The following is a 10,653-nucleotide window of genomic DNA, read 5'->3' as shown; positions in this document are numbered from 1 at the left end:
TAGATAATCCAACTTTACCAAAAGCAAAAGGAAAAAGTGGGGTAAATCCACAAACATTAACACCAACAACAACAAATCAAAAACAAACAAGAATTAACACTCAATGTTACTTAATTTCCCTAAATATTGTCTTAACTTGCCCATAAACAGACATAGGCTAACAGAATGGATACGAAGATAGAATCCATCCTTCTGCTGCATACAAGAAACACACTTCAACTTCAAAGATAGATATTACCTCAGAGTAAAGGGTTGGGATGAGATTTTTCCAATCAAATGGACCCAAGAAACAAGCTGGTGTTGCTATCCTAGTATCCAACAAATTAGACTTCAAACTAAAAATCAAACAAAAGAGATAAAGAAGGTCATTTTGTATTCATCACAGGAAAAATCCATTAGAAGTCTCAATTATGAACATCTATGCCCCAAATACAAAGGCACCCATGTTTGAAAAGAAACATTACTAAAACTCAAATCACAAATAAGACCTCATAAAGTTACAGTGGGAGACTTCAACACCCCACTCTTACCACTAGACAGGACCACCAGACAGAAACTTAACAAAGAAACAAAGGAACCAGCTTAATTTATGACCCAATTGGGTTTAACAGACATCTATAGAACATCCCATCCAAACACAAAAGAATATACCTTCTTCTTAGTGCCACATGGGACATTCTCTAAAATTGACCACATACTTGGCAACATTGCAAACATCAACAGGTACAAAAAATTGGAATAAGCCCCTGTATCTTATCAGACTACCAAGCTTTAAAGTTAGAATTCAACAACGACACAAATTGCTGAAACCCAACAAATTCAAGGCAATTGAACAACTCGCAATTGTACCAGTCCAGAGTCAAGGAAGAAACAAAGAAATTAAAGATTTCCTCGAATACAACGAAAATAAAGATACACCATACCCAAACTTATGGGACACTTTGAAAGCAGTACTAAAAGGAAAGTTCATAGCACTAAGTGCCCACATGAAGAAACTGGAGAATAGTCACACTAGAGAATTAACAGCACAACTGAAAGATCTAGAACAAAAAGAGCAAACTCACCCTGAAGGAGAAGTGCTGAAAGCAATGAAGTAGAAACTAGGAAAACAATACAAAGAATCAAACGAAGAGTTGGTACTTTGAGAAAATCAGTAAGATAGACAAATCTTTCTCCAAATTAACCAAAAGCAGAGAGAGAACATGCAAATTAACAAAATATGGAATGAAAAGGGAGACATAGCAACAGACACGGAGGAAATCCAGAAAATCTTCAGGTCATACTTTGAAAACCTGTACTACACAACATTTGAAAATTTAAAGTAAATTGACAATTCTCTGGATAGATATCACTTACCAAAATTAAATCCAGAACAGATTAAACAGACCTATAACCCCTAAGTAAATAGAAGCAGTCATCAAAAGTCTCCCGAGCCCCGAGCCCCGACCCCCCCAAAAAGCCCAGGCCCAGATAGCTTCAGTACAGAATTGTACCAGAAATTCAAAGAAGACCTAATTCTAATACTCCTCAAAGTATTCCACACAATGGAAGCAGAAGGGTCTTTGCCAAACTCTTTTCACGAGGGTACAATTACCTTGGTATATAAGCCACACAGAGACACAACTAAGAAAGAGAACTACAGACCAATACTCCTCATGAACATTGATGCAAAAATACTCAATAAAAAACTGACAAATCAAATCCAAGAGCACATCAGAAAAATCATCTTCCACGATCAAGTAGGCTTCATCCCAGTCATTCAGTGATGGTTCAACATACGAAAATCTTTCAATGTAATCCACCATATAAGCAAACTGCGAAAGAGAAACCACATGATTATCTCACTCAGTGCTGAAAAAGCCTTTGACAAAATCCAACACCCCTTCATGATAAAGGTCCTGGAGAGATCAGGGATAACAGGAACATACCTGAACATAATAAATGAAATATAGAGTAAACCAACAGCCAACATCAAACTAAATGGAGAGAAACTCAATCCAATTTCTCTAAAATCAACACATGGCTGTCCACTCTTTCCATATCTCTTCAATATTGTACTTGAAGTTCTAGCTAGAGCAATAAGACAATAAAAAGAGATCAAGGGGATACAAATTGAAAAGGAAGGAGTGAAAATTTCACTATTTGCAGATGATATGATAGTTTAAATAAGTGACCTTAAACTCTACATGGGAACTCCTACAGCTGATAAAGAAACTTCAGCAAAGTGGCAGGATTAACTAAAAAAATCGGTAACCCTATTATATACAGATGATAAGTGGACTGAGAAAGAAATCATCAGAGAACCACCCTTACAAACCCACAAACAACATAAATTTATTGGTATAATGGTAACCATACAAGTGAATGACCTGTATAACAAGAACTTTTAGCCTTTAAAGAAAGAAATTAAAGAAGATACCAGAACATGGAAAGATCTCCCATGCTCTTGAATAGGTAGGATCAACATAATAAAAATGGCAATCTTGCCAAAAGCAATCTACAGATTCAAGACAATCACCATCAAACTACCAGCACAGTTCTTCACAGACATTAAAAGAACAATACTCAACTTTATATGGAAATACAAAAGACCCAGAATACCCAAAACATCCCTGTACAATAAGGAGGCATCACCATACCTGACTGCAAGCACTATTACAGAGCTATAGTCCTGAACCAAGCTTGGTATTGGCATAGAAATAGACAGGTAGAACAATGGAATCAAATTGAAATCCCTGTTATTAACCCACACACATATAAACACTTGATTTTTGACAAAGAATCTAAAATTATACAATGGACAAAAGATAGCATCTTCAACAAATGGTTCTGGCATAACTGGATGCTGGCATGTAGAAGACTGCAGATAGATCAATGTTTATCACCATGCACAAAACTTAATTCCAAATGGATCAAAGACCTCAACATATATCCAGCCACACTGAACCTCTTAGAAGTGAAAGTGGGAGGTACCCTTGAACGAATTGGTGCAAGAGACCACTTCCTAAACATAACAAAAGTAGTACATACACTGAGATCGACAATTAATAAATGGGACCTCCTGAAACTGAGAAGCTTCTGTAAGTCAAAGGACACAGTCAACAAGACAAAAAGGAAGTCTAGAGGATGGAAAAAGATATTCACTAACCCCACATCTGACAGATGGCTGATCTCCAAAAGTTACAAAGAAAGAACTCAAGAAGCAAGTCTCCAAACAGCAAAGGATCCAATTAAAAAGTGGGGCACAGAACTAAATAGAGAATTCTTAATAGAGAAGTCTAAAATGGCTGAGTGACACCTAGGAAAGTGCTCAACATCCTTAGTCATCAGGGAAATGCAAATCAAAACAACTCTGGGATATCATCTTACTCCTGTCAGAATGGCTAAAATAAAAAACACCAATAACAATTTATGCTGGAGAGGATGAGGAGAAAGGGGAACACTCCTCCACTGCTGGTTGGAGTGCCGTCTCATGCAGTCACTTTGGAAATCAGTATGGAGATTCTTCAGGAAAATGGAATCAGTCTACTACAAGACCCAACATTTCTACTCTTAAGCAAATACCCGAAAGATGTGCATTCATATACAGCAAGGACATCTCTTCCACTATGATCATAGCAGCATTATTTGTAATAGCCAGAACCTGGAAGCAAACTAGATGCACCTCAACTGAAGAGTGGATGGAGAAAATATGGTACACTTACACAATTGAGTACTACTCAGCGGGAAAAAAATAATGGAATATTGAAATTTGCAGGCAAATGGATGGCACTAGAAGAAACCATCCTGAGTGAGGTAACCCAGTCACAAAAAGACAAACATGGTATGTACTCATTCATATATGGATTTTAGACATGGATCAGGGCAGTGCCAGCCTACAATCCCATAGCCAGTGAGACTGGGAAACAGGGTGGACCCTAAGAGAGATATGCATGGCACCCCAGAGAAGGTGAATGAGGCAAGATCTCCTGAGCAGATTGAGAGTATGGGGTGATCTCATGAGTGTACTGGGAGCATGTGGGGAGGAGAGAGGGAGCTAAGGTAAAGTGAGGGGGAGAAAGGAAGGGGAGAGGAGGACATGGGGGAGCAGGAAGGGTGAGTCAGGGGAAGAATAGAGGAGAGCACAATGAGAGATACCATAATAGAGGGAGTCATTCTAGGTTTGAGGAGAGATCTGGCATTAGTGAGATTTCCAGGGATCTGCAAGGATGACACCAACTGGAAATCCAAGCAATAATGTAGAAGCTACCTTAAATGCCCTTCCCCAATAATGCGATTGATGACTACCTTAAATCCCATCATAGAGCCTTCACCCAGGGGCTGATGAAAGCAGAGGCAGACACCCACAGCTAAACACTGAACTGAACTCCTGGAACCCAGTTTCAGAGATGGAGGAATGATGAGCAATGGTGTCCTGACCATGCTGGAGAAACCCACAGAAACAGGTGACCTGAACAAGGGGGAGCTCATGGACCCCAGACTGATGGCTGAGAGGCCCACATGGAACTGATCCAGATCCGCTTAATGTGGGTGTCAGTGAGGAGGCCTCAGCTGTCTTTGGGGCCTCATGCAGTAGATCAGTATTTATCCCTGATGTAAGAATGAATTTTGGGAGTCCATTTCTCATGGAGGTATCCTCTCTTAGCCTAGACACATCATGGAGGGCCTATGTCCTACCCTGGATGATATGACAGTCTTTGGAGATCCCCATGAATGGCCTCACCCTCCATGAAGAGTGGAGTGGGGATTGGGTGGGTGGTTAGGGGGGCTGGTGGGGAGTGGGGGAGGAGAGGAGGGAGAGGGAGCTGTGATTGACATGTGAAGGAAGCTTGTTTCTAATTTAATTTTTAGAAAAAGAAGTGCACCATTGCTGTACTAACTAGCATTGTAGTCAGACTGGAGCCAAAACTTCGACCATGGTCAGACTGCAGGAATAGTGGCTGATCCTGGGCCTCACCGGCAACTCTGGTGCTGTCATCCTACAATCTCTGGTCAGTGGCACTGCCCTCTCTGTGTCTATTCTCTTTCCCCATGAGTGTCATAGTAGGGAAGGGAGGTTTAGACGTGCTGAGGTCGCCGGTTGCCAGTTTCTCCAGTTCACTGGGTGAGTACATACATCGGTTGCTAAACCCTACTCTAACCATTTCTTCTTAATCAAGTTGTCCTTTGCCTTCACCCATCACCTGGTAATTGTCCCCAGCCCCCAGCATCCCATACTGAAAAGTTTCAATTTTCTATCCTGAAAGAGATTTTACTTCTTTCCCTCTATGTTAGATTCCTTTCCCCTCTCTTCCCCATTTTTGCTGTGTTGTTGATCTCCCCTGTAATTTTGCAATTAGAGATCAGGTTCTAGTCACAAAGTTTCAATGGTACACTGCTTCAGTCCCTCGTTATCCTGTCTCAGAACATCCTCAGTCCTGCACTGGCCACTGACTCCCCTTTCACGTGGACAGTCCACAGTACTTACAGGGCAGCCTTTGTGAGGTATGCGAGTATGCAAAAGAATTCCTCCGATCTGTACATCCCATTCAGGCTTGGTCTCATTGACTGGCATGGCCTAGGGAGACATCCAGTGACATCAGTGGAGCCACTGATCTTTACATTTTCACTTTGTGTCCACTCATGCGACCAGTGTGTGTCTAATCAATAACCCAGTAATTCTCTTTCATACTCAAACTGCCCTTTGGACTGGTGTCCCTCAATGGACCATCACAGCATAGGACAGATAGGTAAGGGCTGTCGGTGTACTAAGGTCTTACTAGAACAGCTCTGTCCTTGGTTGCTGACGTCTTCCCAAATCAGAAAGGAGAAAGGAGTTGTTAAATCTAGAAGTGTGTGAGGTCTAAAGATAGGTGTAGGAAATACTGTTTCATTTTTAGTGACACACCAGCATGGGAGGACTGTGGATCTATAGCCACACACAATGAGGGGACTGGTGATCAGTAACCACACACAATGAGAGGACCATGGATCAGTTAACACACACAATGAGAGGACCATGGATCAGTAACCACACACAATGAGAGGACCATGGATCAGTTAACACACACAATGAGAGGACCATGGATCAGTTACCACACATCACCATAGCTGGACTGGTGATCAGTAACCACACACCATGAGAGGACCATGGATCAGTAACCACACACCATGAGAGGACCATGGATCAGTAACCACACACCATGAGAGGGCCATGGATCAGTTAACACACACCAGGAGAGGATTGCAGATCAGTAACCACACACCAGGAGAGGACCATGGATCAGTTACCACACACCATGAGAGGACCATGGATCAGTTACCACACACCATGAGAGGGCCATGGATCAGTAACCACACACCAGGAGAGGACCATGGATCAGTTACCACACACCATGAGAGGACCATGGATCAGTAACCACACACAATGAGAGGACCATGGATCAGTTAACACACACAATGAGAGGACCATGGATCAGTTACCACACATCACCATAGCTGGACTGGTGATCAGTAACCACACACCATGAGAGGACCATGGATCAGTAACCACACACCATGAGAGGACCATGGATCAGTAACCACACACCATGAGAGGGCCATGGATCAGTTAACACACACCAGGAGAGGATTGCAGATCAGTAACCACACACCAGGAGAGGACCATGGATCAGTTACCACACACCATGAGAGGACCATGGATCAGTTACCACACACCATGAGAGGGCCATGGATCAGTAACCACACACCAGGAGAGGACCATGGATCAGTTACCACACACCATGAGAGGACCATGGATCAGTAACCACACACCAGGAGAGGACCATGGATCAGTAACCACACACCACCATAGGAGGCCTGTGGATGAGTAGCCATACTTCAACATGGAGGACTGTGGGTCAATAGCCATTCTTCACTGTGAGGGGACACAGTAGCAGCAGCCATGGTAGACAGAAGGCAGGACAGAAAAGAACCTTTGCTCCTTGGACAGATGCTTGTGCACAATGTCTTCTCTACTTTATTTCACTTTAAAATAAAAGCTAGTTTTGATACTAAAAGGTTTAGAGGTGACCCAATAGTTTAATTTAGATCTCACTTGAATATAACTAAAGTATTTGTCTATTAAAAAATAATTATGGCTAAGTACAAAATTAGTTATTTCTGTTTTATAATTTCTGTTTCCTGAATCTCAGAGTAATGGCAGGAGAGTGGGGAAATGCCCCATTTTTTTCCTGTGTCATCTCAGTGTTCCTTACACAACAAGAAGCACTTCAGATTAGTGTCCCGGGGTCCAAACAGCCTCCCTCTCGTTTTCCCACCCTTTCCCTCTTCCACTTGTGATTACTTGATTGAAGTTGCACATTGTGCACATTGGGATATACACTATTTTCTGTAAACAGTAGAAAAATATCAGATATGAGCTACTCTCAAGGTACCTGGATAAACTTTAGAACCTTGTAAGGCCTGAAATCGCATTCAGAGGGACTGGAGAGAGATGTCTCCATGGTTAAGAATGATTGTTACTCTTGCAGAGTACTCAGGTGTGATTCTCAGAGCCAATATGGTAGCTCACAACCATCTGTAACTCCTGTTCCAGAGATCCTGGCACCCTCTTCTGGCTCCTGTAGGTGCTGCATGAACATGGTACAGATAGATACATGCAGGAAAAACACCCATGCACATAAATTTTAAATGAACAGAGTTAAAAACACCCTTTAGGATTTAAAAGCATGTGCCTATTATTTTGGTGCTAGGGACTGAACTCAGGGCCTTATGCATGTTAAGCAAACTCTACCACTGAGATGTATGTCCAGCTCTTGACAATTTTTAATTTTAATTTTGTCTTAATTTGTTAAACTTAGATAAATTTGGCAACTAGAAATTGCATATGTTTAAGCTGTGAAACTTGTTGATTCTCTACAGACAGATATTGTGAAATATTCTCCACAACCCAGCTAAAGAATGTTTGTCACTTTACTTTGACTTCTTTGTGGAAACACTTAAATTCTCTCCTCTTGTCTAGGTCCAAGGACACACCACAATGTCTTTAACTGTATTCAAATGCTGTGCACCAGATATCCAGAAGCATGTTGTTGTATATGTATCTCAGAGTGCAATGCCATCTGCTCATCATAGCTGAGGGCAGGACAGAATCTGAATTCACATCCTTGGGGAGCCTGGGTATGGGACAGGGCCTGGATAGATGGCGATGACCATGGGTACACACATGATGGTGACAAATGTTTTTACACACCTGATGAAGTTGACTGTAGTCACACAGCTGATGGGGACAACTGTGTGTACACAGCCTATGATAATGACTGTGTGTACACACCTGATGATAATGACTGTGTGTACACACCTGATGATGATGACTGTATACACACCTGATGGTGATGACTGTGTTCACACCTGATGATGATGACTGTGTGTACACACCTGATGATGATGGGACTTTGTGTTCACACCTGATGATGATGACTGTGTTCACACCTGCCGATGGTAATGACTGTGTTCACACCTGCTGATGGTGATGACTGTGTACATACCTGATGATAATGACTATGTGTACACACCTGATGGTGATGACTGTATACACACCTGATGATGATGATGACTGTGTACACACCTGATGGTGATGACTGTGTGTACACACCTGATGATGATGATGACTGTATACACACCTGATGATAATGACTGTGTACACACCTGATGATGATGACTGTGTACACACCTGATGATGATGATGACTGTGTACACACCTGATGGTGATGACTGTGTACACACCTGATGATGATGACTGTGTACACACCTGATGATGATGATGGCTGTGTACACACCTGATGATGATGATGACTGTGTACACACCTGATGATGATGATGACTGTGTACACACCTGATGATGATGATGGCTGTGTACACACCTGATGATGATGATGACTGTGTACACACCTGATGATGATGATGACTGTGTACACACCTGATGATGATGATGGCTGTGTACACACCTGATGATGATGATGACTGTGTACACACCTGATGATGATGATGGCTGTGTACACATCTGATGGTGACTGTGTACACACCTGATGATGATGATGACTGTGTACACACCTGATGGTGATGACTGTGTGTACACACCTGATGATGATGATGACTGTATACACACCTGATGATAATGACTGTGTACACACCTGATGATGATGACTGTGTACACACCTGATGATGATGATGGCTGTGTACACACCTGATGGTGATGACTGTGTTCACACCTGATGATGATGACTGTGTACACACCTGATGATGATGATGGCTGTGTACACACCTGATGATGATGATGACTGTGTACACACCTGATGATGATGATGACTGTATACACACCTGATGGTGATGACTGTATACACGCCTGATGGTGATGACTGTGTGTACATACCTGATGATGATGATGGCTGTGTACACACCTGATGATGATGATGACTGTGTACACACCTGATGATGATGATGACTGTATACACACCTGATGGTGATGACTGTATACACGCCTGATGGTGATGACTGTGTGTACATACCTGATGATGATGACTGTGTACATACCTGATGGTGATGATGACTGTATACACACCTGATGATGATGGGACTTTGTGTTCACACCTGATGATGATGACTGTGTTCACACCTGATGATGGTGATGACTGTGTTCACACCTGATGATGATGATGACTGTGTACACACCTGATGGTGATGACTGTGTTCACACCTGATGATGATGATGACTGTGTACACACCTGATGGTGATGACTGTGTTCACACCTGATGATGATGACTGTGTACACACCTGATGATGATGATGGCTGTGTACACACCTGATGATGATGATGACTGTGTACACACCTGATGATGATGATGACTGTGTACACACCTGATGATGATGATGACTGTGTACACACCTGATGATGATGATGACTGTGTACACACCTGATGATGATGATGACTGTGTACACACCTGATGATGATGATGACTGTGTACACACCTGATGATGATGATGACTGTGTACACACCTGATGATGATGATGGCTGTGTACAGACCTGATGATGATGATGACTGTGTACACACCTGATGATGATGATGACTGTGTACACACCTGATGATGATGATGACTGTATACACACCTGATGATGATGATGACTGTATACACACCTGATGATGATGATGACTGTATACACACCTGATGGTGATGACTGTGTGTACATACCTGATGATGATGACTGTGTACACACCTGATGATGATGATGACTGTGTTCACACCTGCTGATGGTGATGACTGTGTTCACACCTGATGATGATGACTGTGTTCACACCTGCTGATGATGACTGTGTTCACACCTGCTGATGATGACTGTGTTCACACCTGCCGATGGTAATGACTGTGTTCACACCTGCCGATGGTAATGACTGTGTTCACACCTGCTGATGGTGATGACTGTGTTCACACCTGCTGATGGTGACTGTGTTCACACCTGATGATGATGACTGTGTTCACACCTGCTGATGATGACTGTGTTCACACCTGATGATGATGTCTGTGTACACACCTGATGATGATGACTGTGTACACACCTGATGATGATGATGACTGTGTTCACACCTGCTGATGGTGATGACTGTGTACACA

Source organism: Mesocricetus auratus, unplaced genomic scaffold (genome assembly GCF_017639785.1).
Source record: "Mesocricetus auratus isolate SY011 unplaced genomic scaffold, BCM_Maur_2.0 Super-Scaffold_100006, whole genome shotgun sequence".
Lineage (NCBI taxonomy): Eukaryota > Metazoa > Chordata > Mammalia > Rodentia > Cricetidae > Mesocricetus > Mesocricetus auratus.
The sequence above is the reverse complement of the archived record's forward strand: the minus strand, read 5'-3'. Positions refer to the sequence as shown.